General features: G+C 34.5%; 1 long non-coding RNA gene across 1 annotated transcript in view; it reads left to right on the top strand.

Moving 5' to 3' along the window:
* The window catches only part of LOC114083764 (uncharacterized), a 30,735-nt gene extending 29,031 nt beyond the window's left edge, over positions 1 to 1,704 (top strand). The window contains exon 5 of the long non-coding RNA XR_003581200.3: positions 1,618 to 1,704. This is a non-coding gene — a long non-coding RNA (uncharacterized lncRNA). The remainder of the gene's footprint in view (positions 1 to 1,617) is intronic.
* Positions 1,705 to 21,490: the final 19,786 nt, after the last annotated feature.

The following is a 21,490-nucleotide window of genomic DNA, read 5'->3' as shown; positions in this document are numbered from 1 at the left end:
TTCCTTTTTGCTCAGAATCTGACTTCTCACATGAACTGTAATATATTCAATATAGTAATGTTGAATCTTTTAACTTTTCTTTTTTTAACTTAATTCTGAGATTTCTGTTAATTCTCTGATATATATTTTAAGTCCCATTACTTTCTTGTTTTAACCAAAATTTAGTTAAAAAGAAGAAAATATTAAAAAGTAAAATTTTTGTCTCCTACAAACACACAAATACACACACACACACACACACACACAGGATGAGCACAGATCCTACTCACAGAGAATGAAGAAGAGGAAGGAGGAGAGAAGAGAGAGTGTTGAACAGGAAACTATTCTCTGGCTTCCAGGGAGTATGTTCCAAAGGGAATGAGTCTAGAGAATCCTAGAAAAAATATCTAAAGAGTGCATGAAATCATCATTACATTTGTACCTGAAGAAAACTAGTTCTCTTACTCCACTCATCTAACAAGCATTACTCTGGAAAAAGTAATGTGATTGATTCTGCTACATCCTCTTTTGCATGTATTTCATTTCCTGATGACTACAGCAAATCTAAGAAGTAGGTACTACAGTGGACTCTTTTCATTTGAAGACTTAACACTGGATATTTGGGCTATTTTCCAATAACCCCAGAAGTACAAGACTTGTAATTTTCTAAACCATCTATTTGAAGCTGATGCCAATTTGGAAGCTGAAGTCATGGAGCAAATTATTAGCCAGAGAGCAAGATGGAATCTCTATTTCAAATTGTGTTTGCCTTATTCATCTTTCTTTCCCCTCAATGGTAAATTTCCAGAATTCTCCAGTAGTATTTCTTGCATTTCAGGATTTCTGTGTTTCAAAATTATCCCTTAAGTATTTCAAGGATCCATTATATCAAGAAATAAAGTAATGCAACAATGTTCACCAGAGGGGGAAAAAAATGGCAACCTGGTATTCACAACCATTATTCCTGTCTCCAAACATCCATTCTCTCTTAACTCACACCTGAACTCCCTCTAATGCTAGAGACAGAATTACAATAAAAACTACTGTCCCTCAGAAATCCAAGCCTCCATAAGGAAGTTGCACATCTCCCAAGGGCTAAACATGCTTCAGGCCATTCGAGGATTCCTCCAGGTCAGCCTGGTAACTATGAGGCATAGCTACAAAGCTAACTACTGATGCTACACAGGATGAGATGAGCAAACGAGATCACTCAATCAAATCAGTCAAACAATAACTTAAAAACAGGTGGAGATGTGCAGCCTAAAGAAATGTGAATTCATTGTGAAAACTTGAAAAGAAATCAAATTTGAGTTAAGAAACAATGATCTAAGTTTTGCCAAACTCAGAGTTCATGACTCAGGCAGCACATAGTTTGCTGGCTTCATAATACATTGTAAGAGTTTTATACAACTCTATTGTTCTAGTTCATAATGCAAAATTTGAAGTGTTCCAGATGTTTTCAGCAACCAGTAAACCAGTAAATTTGTGCCTGGGCAAAATTTATTCCATGACCAAATTTACCTCTCCCTCCAAAATATCTCACCAACTTGTTTCTATCAAAACCAATTAACTTTTTTTTAGTAATAGGAAGTTTCCTCATAATATTTTTAAAAAATATTTATTTTTTTATTTTTTTAGGTGTAGATGGACACAACACAATGCCTTTTTATGTGGTGCTGAGGATTGAACCCAGGTCCCGCCCCTGCTAGGTGAGCGATCTACTGCTGAGCCACAATCCCAGCCCCTCCTCATAATATTTTTAATGATATTTATAAAATTGATCCTTCTATAAAACCACAAACATAAAAAAAATCTGCCTTCTCTAATTGAGATTCCAACCTTGCAAGTGTTATATACTCTGTATGATATGAATATGGACTTAGTTCTGTTCTTTTTTTCTGATAAAAGAAGTTCAAAACATTAAAAAATAACTGAACCTGGGCCCTAAGCAGCTTAATTAGCCTTTAGATAAGAATTAGAATCATTTAGAAGACACTTAGGCCAAAGAATTTATGAGATAATGTGCGAGTGTTTTCTCCTAAAGAAAATGGTACAAAGAAAAAAAGTAAAATTGAATTCAAACATATGTAATAACATCTCATTACCTTCATATGAAACTTCAGAGTTATAGAATACATTCACATCTATTACTTCATTTAGTCCTTCAAGAGTCTCCAAAGGTATATATTTATTTATTATTTAACTTATTTAACTGTTTGAATAACTTGCCTGGGGTGACACAGATGTGTCTTGACCAAAGACATTTTCAGGAAGATACTATTACTTCACTGAGGGTAAACCTGGTGCCCATACTAAGAGCTGGGATTAAAACCATGAAGAAGGCAATGTATTTCTTCACACTGTGTTTGCAATGTGTACACATATTCTCAGTAAAATATTTAATACTTGGAACAAGAAGAAAACAATCTTTTTGCCAGCAGACAAGAATCTGCATCTTGACATGATTCCAATTCAGCCTATCTGACCTGCTTCAACTTTGACCTAGAAAGATCATAAATCATGGTGAAAGTCATTGTGCCAATTCTGTCTTTGCCAGATTCATCCAAGTTTCGAACAAAACTGAAATGTAACCTGATCCATCAGATTGTTGTCATGAGGATACCTTAATGTCACTTTCATTGTGCCAGTTTGTATCTGTGCCCAAGCTCCTCTTAGGAAAAAGCAGAGACAACCCTTGAGGAACCAAGAGGAAAACTTGACATGAAAGAAGTCACATATGACCTCAGATGGGTTAGACATGAATGAAAAATTATTCTGCTCATTTGTGAAATGGTGTATAATAACATAAACTAGTATTTACACCAATAACCCTCAAGTCCTAAATATTGTCAAAAATCAATATGTGAAATTTTCTGTTGGTCAAAGGCAAATGTAAGTGGTCTGATTAGTGAAGAGGTATCCCAGAAGACATGAAAAACGTTACAAAAACCTAACCTGTGTCACCGTCGTCTCTCTATCTGCATGTCTCTGCATGGAGACACCTCCTCTAGGTGTATTCGGGCATGGGCTTACCTTTCCTGAATTATAGATGCAGGAACTGTTCTTCCCACCCTTTGAGCCCTGGAATCTCTTTTGGCTCTCTTTGAAGCTGGGAACCATCTAGAACATACAGTCATAGTCCTCTTTGATGGAGGCTGGAAGGTAATCCTGCAGTACTCAAGTGGGCCTCTTGTAATCACAAGGGTCTTCACAAGGGAAAGGAGGCAGGGAAATCAGAGAAGGATATGGAACAAGAAAAGAGAGGATAAAAGAGATTTGAAGGGGCCATGCTGATGGCTTTGAAAGTGGGGATAGAGCCACAAGCCAAGGAGTGTAGGCAGCCTCTAGAAAATGGAAAATGTAAGAAGCTGAGTTCTCTTCTTGAGCTTCTAAAGGAAGTGCAGCCCTGCCAACGCCCTGATTTCAACCCAGTTGAAATTCATTATGAACTTCTGACCTCAAGAATTGTTCAGATCATAAATTTGTATTTCTTAAGCCCTGTCTTATAATTGTTACAAGTCATAGGAAGCTGATAGTTTCCAAAGCTTAAAATCAGAAGATCTGTTTTCTTTCTCAAAATCTAGCTTCCCACACTCTCTTGGAATATTGGGAAACATTTCCATCTTGGCTTACTTTCAACGACAGAAATTGGCTGGGTAGCAGCTTCCTCTTTTAAAAGAGAACAGAATCTATAGCCTACCTTCCCTGTGGGCTGAGGGATAAGGGCCAGGTGTGGATTATTATCAGTTGGACTGTTGTGACTTGTGATTGACTGATACCACTCAATACTCTCTCATCACTTATAGTCACACCATTCTTCTCTACCCTTTGGCCGACTTGAACAATTGCCTGAATGGACAGCCATTTGAAATTTCCTGCCAATGGAAGGCCACTGCCCTTATCTCCACTTCTGAAAAACACTGAACCGAGAATTGGAATGAACCAAGGAGAAGAGATGAGTGTGTCCATGAACAAACGGGAAGGATAGACAGGGTGATCATTGGGTGATCATATCTGAGGCATATATGAGGCAACATATGAGTTTGGTTCAATTTGTCAGTGTTTCGTAGGTTCTTTATAGTAGTCACCTACAAAAATGAGGACTTTACAGATCATCATCACTTGAAAGTCCTGGTTTTTGTTTTTCATTTTGTTTTAATTGAGGGAAAAGGAACTTAAATTAGGTTTTAGCACTATTTTGCCAGTAGTAAATCTCCATAATGTTTTATAAAATCATATTTTAAATCCAGCAGATGTCAGCTATGATATGGAGGTTTTGTCAGAAAGAAAATCTTTGGCCATAGAACAGCCTCTAGAATAGACCTCCTAAAGGTTTTGTAAATGGAGATGCATAATGCTGAAAGCACTTAAAGTGGCCCCAGAGTGAGGTATTTCTGCCATGGAAACCATCCACTCAGCAACTTGACCATTAGAAAATGTTTCCACTGCATAGAGAGAATCATTTGCCAAGCCAAAGACACCAATGCTGAGTTATAAATGTCTACAGTTATACAAAAACCACTTTATAAAATAGCAGCTGGAATTTGTTCCCACTAACACTGAATATCAAAAGACAACACTAACAGTCCATTTCCAGAAATCATAATCATTTCCTCAGTTAAAAACACCTATTCAGAATCTTCACTTGCTAATGGGCAATTTCACCTGGCTTCACTTTTATGAAACTCCTTGATGGTCCAATGGTACATACAACCTGCCAATCCCTGTGGATGGGCCAGTTCTATTATTAGATTTGTTTAGAAGACGAAGCAGTCCAGATAGGGGCAGGAATTTATTCTAAACTGTCTTTCAATGTATATTTTAGTCAAAGAATTGCTTTCTCTGGGGAATAAAGTGGATTGGAAAATAAGATAGTTTTAAACTGCTTAGGTGAATACATTTTTTTCCTAAGGGTGAGCTATTACTCTGTCTTCTGTGGTGAGATTGTGAGGTGCACCAGCTGAGAAAATATATTGGTAACTGACTTGTTTGAGGACATTATTTTGCCTGGGCTGCTGCCACCGCAAAGTAACACAAACTTGGTGGTTTACAGAACAGAAATTTACTGCTTCTCAGTTCTGGGGGGTATAAGTCTAAGATTAAGAAGTCAGCAGAGTTGGGTTTCTGTTGGGTTCTTCTGAGAGCTATTAAGAAGAATCTATTCCATGCTTGTCTGTTAGCTGCTGGTGGTTTGCTGGCCACCTTGGGGATTCCTTGGCTGCTACTGCACCCCTGTCTCTGCCTTCATCTTCACTGGTGGCCTCCTGGGTGTACCTGTGTCTAAATCTACCATTTTTATAAGGATACCAGTAATACTGAATTAGAAGCCCATCCTGCTCCAGCATAACTTAATCTTAACTAATTACATCTGCCACATTGCTATTTCTTAATTAGCCCACATCTGAGCTACATCAGAATAGTACATCAACATGTGAATTTTGTGAGGACACAAGCCAGCTCGTACTAGGACCAAATCCATGTTTGCTATCAATTGGACTAAATCCAGACTATAAGAAAAAAAGTTGTAGTTTATGTTTCGCTCTTATTTTTCCTTTTTATACAATGCATATGCCATTCTATCCTTGAAAGGAAGGATACCTACTTACAAATGACAGCTATGGAAACTTTGTTCAACTTTAGACATTGTAATGAGATTTTAATACAGACTAATTTCCAAGAGTCAGAAATGAATCAAGAAATATTGATAGACTTTATTTTAAGAGTTAAAATAGAAGAATGAGAGCATTTATGGTAGGTTAACATTTCTTAAAATAGAAATACCTTGGTTCAGGAGAGGTGTTTATGATACAACAGCTGAAGAGATCTTCTCCCCAATTACCTTATAACCCTTGCTATTGTTGTTTTCCTCCTTGAATTGCTTTGATTCCTCTGCCCATTTGTGTTTCTCCTCCTGCCTTATTCTTACTTTCTGTGATCCTCAGAGATCATACTTCTCATTTCAACCACTATCAACTTTTCTCCAACTTACACTCTAAACCAGTTCACTTTTCATGCTCTCTCCAGGGCAGTTGATTCTAAGTTGTTATCTCTAGCCTTGATTTCTCTACCTAGGTACAAACTCATTTTTTTTTCATTGTTTGTCCCTGAAACTCAGTGAAACTAAAACTGAATGTCTATCATCCTCCTTGTGCCATCTTCTCTCTATCTCACTGTTTCTGTTAATTTATTCTTGTGCTCTCTTAGGCTTGGAACCTGAGGTCATCACGTGTCTTTTCCCTGGTTCTCTTAATCTAGTCTTTCTAGAAATCCCATTATCTCTATTTCTGATAAGTAAATTGTATTTCTCTGATTTCTCCTCATCTCAGGCTTCATTAGTTTTCACCTGGATGGCTTCAATCATTCCCTGTTACCCTAGCTTCTCTCTGCTCCATTCCAAAGTATATCCTGTTTTCATCCATTTTAACTTTCTAAATGTTCTACTGAAAAATCATTGGTTCCCCCATTCTCTATAAAGGTAAGCTAAGACATAAATATTAAACTGGTGTTTGGGAGCTCTGTATTATGGTGCTCTCTAGCTTTCCTTTTCTCTGCCCATGCTCTACAGGTATCCTTTCTTTGACCAAAGTAGAATGCTTTATTTTTTTCCTGTTTCTTGCTTTTCTTTTTACTTTCTGTGATCTTGAGAGATCATACTTCTCTTTTCAACCACTATCGGCTTTTCTCCAACTTACACTCCAAACCAGTTCATTTTTCATTCTCTCTCCAAGGCAGTTGATTCTAAGTTGTTATCTTTAGCCTTGATTTCTCTACTGAGGTACAAACTCATTTTTTAAAAATTGTTTGTCCCTGAAACTTTTCCTAAGAGTTTATGACAGAAATGATTTTTTTCAAACTGTGCTTTCTTTAAGGGTGAAGACTTATTTATCCCATACTCTCCATGAAGTCACTTTCTGACAACAGGATCTGTGCTGTTTAGCCTTTTACTTGCTCCTTTTTATTTCACTTAACACAAGCCTTAATAGGATGATGGTTCATAGGGTCTGCTCAACAAATGTCCCCACTGGCTTTCCTAGCAAGGTTGTTTTAGATTTATTGGCATGCTTGTCTTGGCTACCACATTTCACACTCCTAAAAAATGAAAATTCTACTTTATTCGTCACTGTAGACTCTGCCAAGGGTTTGTTCTTGGCCTGGATTAGTCAATGAAACAAATATTATTAATTTAAAAATTTTATTGGCAAACCAATTTAACATACCAAGAAATTATGCTATCTATCCTGCTGTGATATATGAGATTGTGATGTGCACCAGCTGAGGAAACACATTGGAACCACAAGCTTCCCAGATAATTTATGAGTAGTAGGTTGGAAATATTAGTTGATATTAAATACCTATGTTGTTAACTTAACATGGATCACTCAATTACATAACCTTAACCTTGAAATATCATAACAACTCTTATAAAAGTTGCATGGGCTGGATATTTGGAAAGGGATGGGAAATAGCAGAAGGAAATGTCACACACCCATGAGCTCTGTCGAAACTGAAGAGGAATAAATAGTCCCAAATCTTAATCTCAAGAATGTCCTCATAGACAAGATTTATATACACAGTTGTTTCTAATGCTCTTTAACACAAGATTTTTTACAAGAGACAAAGGCTTCGTTTTGCCTCCTAATTACTTAAATTGTATAGTCAATAGTTGGTCCTCTTAGATTTCCTCATAAGATAATATCTTGGAGGTTGAGCTCACCCACAGAGGAATGGAAGACTGTTTTCTCTAACATATTAACATATCTTGGATCTTCTCTCCACTTGTGTGAGATGTGTATTCAGTGATAATCACACTTCACTTTCGTTGTTTTGTTTGTTTGTTTGTTTTGGTACTGAGAATGGAACCCAGGGATACTCTATGACTAGGCTATAAAGCCCCATCCCTCTTTTTTTGGTGGGGGAGGGGGCACAGGGTCTCCCTAAGTTCTTGAGGGCTTTGCTAAGTTGCTGAGGCTGGACTCAAATTTGTAATTCTCCTGCCTCAGACTCCTGAGTTGCTAGGTTACAGTTGTGCACACAATTCATGCTGCAATTTCAATAAATGCAAACAACTTGAAACTTTAACAGTGTTTTCAGAATATCCTACTTGAAACAAGTACAGTTTTAAAATATTTTTATTTGTTTGTTGTCTTTTGCCTTGCAACTGCTAGAAGAGAACATAGGGTCAACACTCCATCACATAGGTATAGGTACCAACTTCCTCAACAAGACCTCTAAAGTTCAAGAAATAAAACCAAGAATCAATAAGTGGGATGCCATCAAGTTAAAAAAAAACTTTTGCACATCAAAGGAAACTATTAAAAGCATGAAGAAAGAGCCTACAGAATGGGAAAAAATCTTTGCCAGTTGCTTTTCTGTTAAGAGATTAATATCCAGAATATATAAAGAACTCAAAAAAACTCAATGCCAGAAAAAATAACCAATCAATAAATTGGCAAAAGAACTAAATAGACATTTCTTGAAAGAAGAAACACAAATGGCTCACAAATACATGAAAAAATGTTCAATATCTCTAGCAATCAGAGAAATGCAAACCAAAACTACACTCAGATTTCACCTCTCTCTAGTCAGAATGGCAATGATCAAGAACACAATAATAAATACTGGCAAGGATGTTAGGGGACAGGCACACTGGTACATTGTTGGTGGGACTGCAAATTAATACAACCACTCTAGAAAGCAGTATGGAGATTCCTCAAGAAACTAGGAATGGAACCAGCTATCCTACTCTGGTATTTATCCAAAAGAATTAAAATCAACATACTGTAGTAATACAGCTGCTATAATGTTTATATCAACACAATTCACAATAGCCAAATTATGTAATCATCAGAGGTGTCCACCAATAGATGAACGAATCAAGAAGAAGAGATACACACACACACACACACACACACACACACAACGGAGTTTTACTCAGCCATAAAGAATGAAATAATGACATTTGCTGTTAAATGGATGGAAATGAAGAACATCATACTAAGTGAAATAAACCAGACTCAGAAAATCAAGGGTCAAATGTTTTCTTTTCATATGTGGAAGCTAAAGCAAAATAAGGAAAATGAAATTTCATCTTATGTGTATACAGAAAGTACCAACCAAAATAAATAAATAAATAAAAGAATGCTAGGGAGATCAATAGAATAGAGGAAGGAGAATGGGGGAGGGGAGAGGGGAAGAAAAGGGGCAAGGGGAATGGGAATTTATAGACATCATTTTCAGAAAATGTCTATTAAATTAGTGATTATTGAGAATGTATTATATGTAAAGAACTCTTTTGTAGAAACTACTGCATAAATTGAAGCCACCACTAGATGAAAGGACTTTTTCGGTCCTTTGGAGATGATACTGACATTCTGGGTAATTGCTATTTTCCATGAAGGGTAGTCAAAACAAAGCCAGTTCTGGGTGCTCAGATTAGCTTAGGGTTTCAGAGGCAGAGCTATGGAGGCAGATGCCTAGGTCATCTGCCTCCATAGCTCAGATGACTATACAAGGTCACAGGTCCACCCCCTACCAGCTGCACAGCCTCTCAGAGGTATGTAACCCTTCCAGCATCAAATTCTCATCTGTGAAAATAAAGATGAATTTTTTGTCAAGCAGAGTCCTATAGGTGGAAAATATTGTTTTCCAGACATTCTTGTACTTTTTGCATATTTTGTAAGAGTTATTTATCAAAATTATGGTAGCTTCCAAATATGTAATAATTACATAACCATTATAACATATAATATTATTAAATATATATTTTTAATATTATATATAATATTATCATCTTTTTCTCTATTTTATTTTTTTATTAGTTGCTCAAAATATTACAATGATCTTGACATATCATATATCATACATTTGATTCAAATGGGGTATGAATTCTTATTTTTCCCATGTGTACAGATTGCAGGATCACCAATATTATCATCTTTAAAAATATCCTATACTCTGTGCATTTTAATAGGTAAATCTTTAATTCTGTTTCCTTCTAATTCTGTATCACACATTGCTTTTGCAGAAATAAATGTCCATTTCTTTCATTATTTTGGGATGTCCTCATTGATATTTATATGATAAATATCCTCGTGGTATCATTTTCAGCTTTTATCACTAGATACTGAACATGATTACAATGTTTTTGAAGTGTTCCTCACTTTTATTTGCCTTAGACAATTACTTTGAGTTCTCAGAGTTGAATCTTTGAAGCTTTGGGGGAGGAATAGTTTGTTCTTCAGAATCATTTACTATTTTCTAATCTCCTTTGTTTCAATCTAAGCATTGTCCTGTTTCTCATTTAAACCATATGGCTGGTAGATAACTTCACACAGTATGATTTGCTAGGTGTTTTCTTCCTGATTATAGGAGCATCATTCTTTTGTCTTTATTGTTACTTGTGTGATAATAATCTGTTAAAATGATCACTTCTGTCTGGTGAAGGGAGGTACAAGTACCTTCTCAACTTGGTTTTTAGTTTGTAATTTAAACTTTTGTGTTGGTTCTAAATGAAACATGACAATATGTGTTTTCAAAAATTTTTGTTTAAGGAAGTATTATGTGAAAGTTTACAAAATGAAGGAAGTTTATTTAGACTTGAATATGTAAGCAAGATAACACACAGTGTGCTAAGTGATTATTAACTTTGCTTTTTTATAAATGTGTGTGAACTTGAGTATTTGTTGCCTATTATTATACAAGTGCAAATAAATGTGGGTTAGACTTTTGGGGAAAAACGATGAAAATGTTTCCTTTCTCATAAACTTACTATGAACAACAAGTAATATAATACATAAACTTCCAAAGGTATCACTCAAGATATTTTAGGATTTCTTCATAGCATTCAGTTACTCTGTCAAATTTAGCTAACAAGGATGCCCCTGCTCTCATTAAGTTATTTGGATTTCTGTGGCTTCTTAAAAGCAGTTTTGTTGAAACATAATTTATATACCAAACATTTCACCCATTTAAATTGTATAGTTTGATGACTTTCAGCATATCCACAGAGTTGCAACCATTGCCACAATCTTATTTTAGAGCTCTTTTTATTTTTCTTTTCTCTCTTTTTTTGCATAGTAATTTCTTTTCATTGCATTCTACTTTCCTTTTAGAATTCTTCCTATATCTCCTATAAGGCTATGTTGAATAACATAAGAAACTTTTTACTGGAAATGCCAGTTTTTTTAAGTTGAGGAAGTACAAACATTTATTTAACATGAGGATGATACCAGATGAGCGTTGTCTTTCTAGCTATATCCAGGAAATCTAATCAAATTGGCTAGTAGGACAGAGAAAAAGCAATAACTTCATTACTATTTTTACAGCTGGTTATAAGTTGTTGTCTTCCCTGAAAGTGGAATGAGTCCCTTTTCCCAAATACACATAAGTTTTCTAGAGGGCTTGGAAGAGGAACGGGTGCAATTGTATTCTCCTAGGTAGTAGAAAGTAGTGATAAAAAACAATAATAAAAACCATGAATCTCTAACACTCTGAAGAACTCTGGATTAAAAGTGCCTTGAGGTCCATTCGGTGAGGAGAAAGAAGTATATTGATGGTAATTTTTCCACTAGCTAAGCACAGATTGACTAAATCCAGCTATTCATTACTTGACATTTGAGGAAGAAGGCTCTGTTTAGTGTTAGCTTGGAAAGGGCACAGAATATGAGCACCTGGGCAGGAAACTAAACCCGAGCAATGGTACTCCAAGGCCACAGTTCTGAAATTGAGGTGGGATGCGTTGAAAAAAGGATTAAATGGCAAATGAAGGAAACTGGAATTACTTAAACTTGCTCAGTTCAAATCAGCCACAAATCCACATTCGACTTCTTTGGTTCTTATACATGGACTGAAAACATATTGGACTTGGGATTTTTTTTTAAGTCAATAGGCTCATAACAAACTAGATATGCATATTATAAACAATCACCAGAAATTTCTTTGGACTAATTCAGGCAACAGCTGTATAAATATTTCTTGCATTGGCTGCTGGCCCTACTCGACTTCTTTGCAAAAAAAAAAAAAAGACCATATTTTTTCCCCTAGTTTAGTTCACTCCTTGTATCTCATGTGGATTGGTTGAAAAACATTATTTCTAAAACAAGGAATGTTCCAAACATAACTATGACTACTGGAAGCTAAAGAGACACTACTAAATTATTTTTCTCCTTTGTCTGGTTTATTCCTATTTGTCTTTCAAGATTTAGCTCAGAATACTCAGTATCTACTTCGTATTCATTGGGATGATCATTATCAAAACACAGAAAATGAAAAGCCTTGGCAAGAATGTGGAAAAAATAGGATCCAATTGTGTCTCTTTTGAGAATATAAAATGGTGCAGTTGCTTTGGAAAACAGGATGGTGATTCCTCAAACAAGACTTACCATATAATTCAGCAATTCCTCTTCTGGGTATATATACAAAATAATTAAATAGCAGTTCAAATACATTTGTCCAACTGCATTTATAGAAACCTCTTTAACAATAGCAAAAATGTGGAAGCAGCACAAGTGCTCACCGAGTAATGAATAGATAAACAAAATCAGGGTATGCATACAATGGAATAAATAATCAGCCTCAAAAGGAAGAAAATTCTGACACATGCTACAACATGAATGAACCTGGAAGAATCATGCTAGTGAAAGAGCCAGTTTTAAAATAACATACTGTATTGTTCCTTTTATATAGGGTAACCATATTATTCAAATTCATAGAGACAAAAATGAATATGGTGATTACCAGGGTCTAGGAGTTGGGGCAATTTGGAGCACTGGTATTGAATGGATACAAAGTTTCAGTTTAGGAAGATGAAAAAGTTTTGGAGGTGGGTGCTGGTGATGGATGCACAACATTGTGAAAAATGCCACTGAATTGTATACTTTAAAAAAATGGTTAAAATAGTAATTTTATGTCACATGTATTTTGCCACAATGAATTAATTTTAGAAAGATTAAAAAAAATCAGTATCAAGGAATGACCTATTGAATAAAACCTTAAATCTTTATTAATGTTTAAATTATTAATATTTGAATAAACAGAAAAACATACTATTTAATGGAAAGTAAAGTTAAAAATCATGAAGTCAAATTTTCCTAATAGGATCTGTTCTCTAAAACGACAATCAAAATCTCAATGGGCTTGTTAGGAAGTGACAAAATGGCAAGTGAAGGAAAGATCTAGAAGAATAAACATGCTAGGAGAACGAAGAAAATCCTGAAAAATTAAAAGGACTTGTCCACACATATGTCATAAAGCTAGGACTGGTCCTGCCCTATGAATTTCTAGACTCTAGTGAGTGCAACAGACTAAAGACTAGAAATAGTTCCATGTGTGAATTTGGTGTCCAATGATAGCTACCGTTTAGTAAGTTCTTATCATGTGCAATGTATTATTCTAAGCTCTTACATGTACTGATGTGTTAAGTCCTGAAAACAGTTCCAAGAGATGGATGCCATTAGCCCTATTTTACATATGGGAAAACATGTTTAGCTAGTTTGTAAGCAGTGAGAACAGAACTTGGACCTACGAAGCCTAACTCCATGATTTTTTTTCTTTTAATTGATCTACAGAATTTTAAGTCAACAAGAGAACACAGGTGACTAGTAGAAACCCTACTTCACTTTTATATCACAGCTAATTCTAAATTGCTTAAATAATATGAATAAAACTATGAGAGAACCAGAGGAAAATACTAACTTAAAAAATTCTTAATGTGGAGAAGCCTTTTTACAGCCCATGCAAAAGTCAAAATCAACGTTGAAAATACTGATAGACCTGATTCATGAGTATTTTAAAACCATAGTTAAAGTCAATAAGCAAAGAGGTGAAATAATCATAGTGCATATGACAGGCAGACTTAACACACTCAATGACAAGTATCTTTTCTTTTTTTTTAAAGAGAGAGAGAGAGAGAGAGAGAGAATTTTTTAATATTTATTTTTTAGTTTTCGGCGGACACAACATCTTTGTATGTGGTGCTGAGGATCGAACCCAGGCCGCACGCATGCCAGGCCAGCGCGCTACCGCTTGAGCCACATCCTCAGCCCAAAATATCTTTTCTTAACGTATCAACCAGGTGGTGATAAACTTGCCAATAGAAAACATGCACAGGTGATTCATAAAAATGAGAAAAGTAGGAAAATATAAAAAGATATTTGAACTTACTATTGATTAAAGAAATGCACATTGGAATAAAAACAATTTTTATTTCATTGGCAGAGATATAATAAATTGATTAAAAATCCAGTGTTGACAAAGATGTAGAAAGACACTGATTGAAATTGGTGCAGCGTTTCTGGAGAAAAGATTGGGATTTGTGCATCAAAATTTCATGTGCATTATAATACAGTCTAGCCATTTTTCTAGGGCCTTACCTGTGGAGATTATTGCCAGCTATCCAAAAATATGTACATAATGATGTTAATCACAGCATTATTTAAAATAGCAAAAAAATTGAAAACAACATAACTATCCTTTTATAAGGGACTAACTAAATAAGGGACAAAAATGTAATAGGATACTATATGGTGATGAAAATTATGACATCATCATGTCACCATGTGACAAAGTCAAGAAATGTTTTTATATGTGTTGCCCATCCTCAATAAATACCAATGAATGTTCTTGGTATCTGATTTATTTTGTTTTTCCTGTTCCATCCTCAGTGACTGGTATATAGCAATCACCTAATGACCACACTATTCGGGAATTCAAATTAACCTTCTCTAGAAAGATATATTGTAAGGGACAATTGCCTGTGAATTTATTTATTTATTTATTTATTTATTTATTTATTTATTTATTTATTTATTTGCAGTGCTGAAGATTGAAACCAGGGATGCTCTACATCTGAGCCACATCCCTATTTCAGAGTCTCCCTAAGTTGCCCAGGCTAGTCTCAAACTTGTGATCCTCCTACCTGAGGCTTCCATCATGTGGATTTTATAATAAGATGTGTTTTATTCCAATGGTTTTAAGATTTGTGTAAAAATGCAAAGTAATGACCTTTTTATGGATCTGTCTACTCTAAGCAAGATAAAGGAGCTCAATAAATAAATATCCCTCTGAATCCTTCTTGCAGTTTTTGCTGTTTAAGTCTGATCTTGACAAAAAATACTCATTTGTTACTGGGAGCATGTTTACTTTTCTGGAACTCTCATTTCCTACATTTGCAAGCTTGAAATGAGAATAATTCATCCAGCAATAGATGTCTACCTCCAATGCCTGTGCTGATGAGGAATAGCTAACAGAGCATTTACTCAAGGTCTGCTTCGGGTCTGCTTCATTTCAGCTCCCAACTTGCCAGTGAACTCTGTTTTCATATTGAAAAAGAAGAATGTTTTGCACTGAACTATACTTAGAATATTTCACAATAAGCTCCTCTTATCAGTTTACATGATGTTTTCTTTCAGCCAGTGCTTTTGAACTACAGTAACAGATATGAATGTGGGTAGAAATAGTCTCTAACTAGTAACTATTGTATATTCACATGAAATATGAAATAAAGTGAGAAAGGAACCCTCTCAATGAAAAAAGTTGACAGACCTAACTTCCATAGCCAAACTGTTAATATATTCATAAACATCTTAGGGCACAGTACTAGTTTGTGGTATTGATGGTTATACTGCTGCTTTTAAAAATTCAAATAGGACAGGATGGTATTAAAGGAAAAGTTACAGCTTTACTCCTCCTCACACCAACAAGAGAGATCAGTTGGCATTATTTCCATTTTCAGGTCTCATCTTTAGCTTGCCTCCCTGTGTTTCAAGATAGGGTGGGATTTCCACATGCTCTTCCAGCCAATGAAAGCACTAGCTTATAATGATCCCATGAAAACTGTGTGACTATTATTCTATAAATGTTGACACAGTCAGTTCATGTCTTTCTGAATGTTTATTTAGTCAATCTTTTGGAATTAAGTTTACAAGTTCTACAAAATATTACATAACACGTCACCATTCTGAATTCAACATATTGTCTAAAACTGTTTCTAGAACCTGTATGCATTGCCAAGCATTTATTTTCTCAAAAAAAGAAAAAAAAAAAGCAATGCTCCAAAAGTTTTAAGAATTGTAGGGCATGAGAGAGATAAATGAAACATTGACAGGAAAGAGAAAAAAAATAATTAGAATTGAGAAGAGTTAAAAAAAAAGACGTATTGGATATAAATAATTTACAAGCTGAGGTCAACATATTTGTGTATGATGAAAGAGAATGATTTATTACATATTACTACACATATGTATATTATATTTAAATTAACATATATATGTTCTAAGACAACACAATCTTTTCCTTCCTCTGTAGGCAAATACACTTTTAACTTTCTAAAGAAAGCAATCTGTTACATATCTAGTCAATCCAATGACATTAACACATCACAATAGTAGGCCATGAAAAAGTCTCCTCATACCTTCCAAACCTGTATTGTTTTAATTAACAATATAAGTTGTTCTCTCAATTACTGAATCACTGGGCTCATTAAGAATTGTATTTGAGAAGAATAAGATTGTTCATAAATATATAGAAACAAAGAGGTATTAGGATCTAGAGTGGTTTGTGGTCAACAAACTACATTTAATTTTTCAATACTAAAAATATATATGTCATGATTTTAACAACCTAAGACCCCAAGGATAGATAGATAATAATTCATCTTAATTATTCCCTGCTTTCTCCCTAAACCTTCCCCCAGGTTTTGCTGGTTACTGTACACTTTTTAGTTTCTTTATTGCCTTTCATTATTTCAAGTAATAAGCCTAAAATCTCTTTATTTTTTCATTAATTTTAGACAGTGTCATTTCTTCTCTATCAAATGAGAAAATAAGAACCCTACTTTCTTCACCTCCAATTGCTAGGTTTTGTCAGCTATAACTTTTAAACTATCTGTATTTATAACATTTACAGCATACTCTGTCCTTATTTTACAGTGTCTTGGCTTTTTTTTTAAGTTTTTTTTTTTTTAATAAAGCCCTGTTTTTTAGTAAAGACTTATTGTTTTTAGTCTTGGGTTTTTTAATAGTCTCTTTTTTATAAAGTATCATCTTAGTTTTATCAATATTCTGAACTTGGTTTAGAAGTTAATTATAAAAATTAGAAACAAATGGTGTATAGAATGTTATTATGTTAATATTATTCATTGAAAAATCAACCACAATAATCCCTCGTATGCACAACCATATTGGTTCCAAAACCCCTGCAAATACCAAAATGCATGGATGTTCAAGTTCCTTGTACAAAATAGTGTAGTTCTGTCTTTGCATATAACATACATGATACTCCTCTATACTTTATGTAAATACTGTGTAAATAGTTATTATACTGCATTGCTTAGGTAACGGCAAGAAAAAAAGTGTGTACATGTTCAGTACAGATGCAAGTCCCCCACCCTGAATATTTTTAATCCACAGCCACAGATGACCAATTGTATTTTGATTGGACCTCAGGAGAAATAAATATAACCTTTATAAATTAGTAAAACCACTATGGAAATTAGTGTGGCGGTTCCTCAAAAGACTAGGCATAGAATCACCATAAGACCCAGGTATACCACTCCTTGGTATTTATCCTAAAGAATGATAATATGTATTGATATATAATATAATATATCATATTGTATTATATCATATTGATATATAATACATATACAATATGTAGTGATATATGTATTCCCATATTTATAGCAGCACAATTCACAATAGCCAAACTATGGAACCAGTCAAGATGTCCATCAATGCAAGAATGGATAAATAAAATGTGGCATTTATACACAATGGAATTTTTAATTTTTTTATTTGTAGTTGGACACAATACCTTTATTTTATTTATTTTTATGTGGTGCTGAGGATCGAACCCAGGGCCTTGCTAGGCAACCGCTTTACCACTGAGCCACAACCCCAGCCCTATACATAATGAAACTTTATTAGCCATAAAGAAGAAGGAAATTTTGTCATTTGCAGGAAAATGGATGGAATTTGAGTGTTAAGTGAAACGAGCCAAACTAAGAAAGCCAAGGGTTGTATGTTTTCCCTCAAATGTGGGAACTAAAGAAGAAAAAGGAAAAGAAAATTTGTGGTGGTAGAGAAATCTCATGGAAAATTGAAGAGAGATCAGTAGAGTAGAGGAGGTTAGAGGGTAGGAAAAGGGGAAATACTAGGGAGTGATATTGGCTAAATTATCTTGTTACACTATGTGCATGTACAAACATGTAACAACAAATCCCACCATTATGTACAACTATAGTGCACCAATAAAAAATGGGGGAAAAAAGAAACACAATCTTATTCAAGGTAAACTATGCCATTCAAAGGATATGATTTAAATCATTGAAATAAACCTGTTTTCCTTTCACTTCAACAATTCCTCAGCATCATGTCACAATTTACTTTGTTTCATATATGAAATATGATTTTCTTGTACAACTCTGTGAGTTTCCCCCTGAAGTTTGTAGTTGTTTTTCTTCCCCCATTAAAAAAAAAAAACCCACAGGAACCTCTTGTAATATCATTAAGGTAATCCAGCTTCTCCCTCCTTTCCAATTTATCTTCTTGTTTTTTCTGCTACCTCTACTTGATTTCTCAATAGAAAGATAACTTGACACCCTAGATTGATCTTTAGGATTACTTTTTTTCCCCTCTCAGTTTCTTTATCTTTGTCTCGGACTTCTATTGACTAGGAAAAGGCAGTCACATTTTAATTTCTAATAATTTCCTCTTTATATTTTTTCATAAAACCTCATACTTAATTTATATGTACCCTCCCTCTTGGATCTTTGAGAATAGGAACTAGAACTTTTACATTTTTATCTTCTATGAATAATTTTCTTTTCTTTTTGGTTCATCACTTTGTTCACCTTAGTTCCACTCTCTGGTGCTACTGGTTTCCCCAGATCTGACCATCTTTGGTTACTTGTTCATACTTATGAAACACTAGGTTGATGAATTCAAGTAGCTCATATGAATTTCCTCCACTGTTGTGTGGGTTGTTTTTTGTTTGTTTGTTTGTTAGTTTTTTAGTTGTAGATGGACACAATACCTTTATTTTATTCATTTATTTTTATGTGGTGGTGAGAATCAAACCCAGTGCCTCACACATGCCAGGCAAGCACTATACCACTGAGCCACAACCCCATCCCCCCCCCGGATTGTATTTTCTTAACAGATCTCACTCAGGGAGGGCTTCGTCTAAATAAGCAAGTCACGCCACTGGGTAGGCTTTTAAGATGGGTGGACAGCACACAGGTAATCAGAGTTCCAATTCTAGTATAAAAACTAGAAAGCTTTTCACTGGAGAACCACACCCTCACTAGGAGTATTAGCTCCCTCCAGACAAATTATTCACTCTTTACTCATCTGTTTGCAAACATTGCCATGTCAGATGCATTGCACAGAAGTCTGCATAGCTAGACAGGAGCAGCTATTCTGTGTACAATACTGCTGCTAACTTCCCCCAATAGTTCCAAGCGTCTCCAAAAAGGCTGGTTTGTACCTGTGATGAGACTTTTGTGCTAGGGTTTATAGGTCAATATCCTCTCATCTACTTTCAAACATGACAACTTTGCATAAGAATAAATTAGGTAATAAGTTATATTGGAACATAATAAGTTGGAACATAAGTTATACTGGAGTAATAAGTTATATTGGAACAAAGAATATCTACGTTTGTGAATTTATGAAACAATATTTTTTGGGGCTATATCTTAGGTACTGGGCTAAAAATGCTAATCCTCTGTAAGACGTTACTATTTCTATTGTACAACTGGAGAACAGAAGTCTTGGAGATGTTCAACATTTTTCCCCAAAGCATAATTGACAAGATTAAAATTTGAACCCAGTTCTTTCTGCCACGATTTTCCCTATACCAGCTCATATACATATGAGAAAAGTCCCCAAATAGATTTATTAAGTCTTGCACAGGACTAACCAAGGTGTTTAAAACAGGCAGCCATGAATATAGAAAAAACTTTAGCTCCTTGGAAACACAAAAATCTTCATGTTCAATGATTAATAATTATACCCATTTCCCTGTATAAGTTATTATAAAATAGGCCCATTGATAACATTAAGGATTTGGGGGCACTTCCCAATAGAAAAAGACTCATTGTTGTGCAGTATTGAGGAAAGAAGACAGCCTTTAGAGACTGTCTTTATATTGTTTTATATTCTGTTCAACCTCTTATTAGCTATGTAAGTATATGGCATTAATTGTAAGAGTTGAATTCTCATCTAAAAAGCACAGGTAATATGTTCTTTATTGAGTTATGGTGAGGATTACATGAACAAAATATGTTTAATGAATAATCAATATTCAAATATCAGTTCCTTCCTACTGTTAATATATTTAAATTAAATACCTTAGAATTAACAAAGAGAAAATGTGTGTCTATTTGGTAAATACATAATACTAAATTAAAAGTTAAATCTATTATTGGACAAAGATTCTTTCTAAAATATATACACATTAAGCTCAAATATTCTATTGGGGTTGACTTAAAATGTGATATGCCTTGCTTATTAGAGGTCATTTATTATAAGGGCTTTGAAAATCAGTTCTTCAAACACGGATATCTCTTAAGTGTTTTAGTTACTATAAGACATCTATTAAATCTTCAATCTATGATTAGAGCAACTGTTGTATTATCACTGCAACTGCATCCGTGAATTAAGGACAGACAACCATCACCTAAGACAATGTTGAACATAATTACTTTGAAAACTTTGCCATGCCCTTTTCTCTCAGTAAAATGCAATAAGGAAAATGTTTAAATAGAAAATATATACTAACTCCCAGAGAGGCCCGGGTAAAGAACGTGGACAAAAGCACTGACTTGTACTTTGATCTCCCATTTGTCCATTCTTTAGATAAAATACTTGCACCCTTTTGGACTTGGAAATTGTAAACAAGTCTCCATATAAGGAAAAAAGTCACTTAACGTGTAAAGTTTGACTGAACACAGCCGGTTCAGGCTTGTGACAAATGCCTGTGTTGTCACAAAGTTCTAACATTTCAACTCTATTCTTGAACTGCTATCTTGTAACACAAAAATGTTCTGATATCCAAGATTATTCTCAAAGGTGGATCAAGAGGGAAAAAAAAAGACATTATGAAAGGGCAAGCAATGTTTAACTAAGGTTATTGTGAGTCTGAAGTAAGTATCATTGGTGGGGAAGTAAACTCAGTGGTTTTCCATTTTAGCTGAAAAGAATCCTAGACTACATTTATTTCTTAATCATAATCAATTTGTTAGACAATTTATATATCTACTTTCCTCTGTTATATATCTCTAAAGTTTTTAATAAATAATTTATTTAATAACATTTATAATTTAATAAATTTAATAATTTAATAAATAACAATTATTTAAGTAATTAAATAATAACTATAAATAGATCAGTATATGGAGATATAATCTTGGTGAACTCATCAAATGATGTTACGAAAGGTATTTTTTTTTAAAAAAAACTTCCTTAAGAAGGAAATATAGTAAATCCTAAAGTGTTCACACTGGGTACTTCTG

The sequence above is a fragment of the Marmota flaviventris genome, chromosome 11 (genome assembly GCF_047511675.1).
Source record: "Marmota flaviventris isolate mMarFla1 chromosome 11, mMarFla1.hap1, whole genome shotgun sequence".
In the NCBI taxonomy this organism is placed as follows: Eukaryota; Metazoa; Chordata; class Mammalia; order Rodentia; family Sciuridae; genus Marmota; species Marmota flaviventris.
This window is presented reverse-complemented; position numbering and strand designations above follow the sequence as displayed.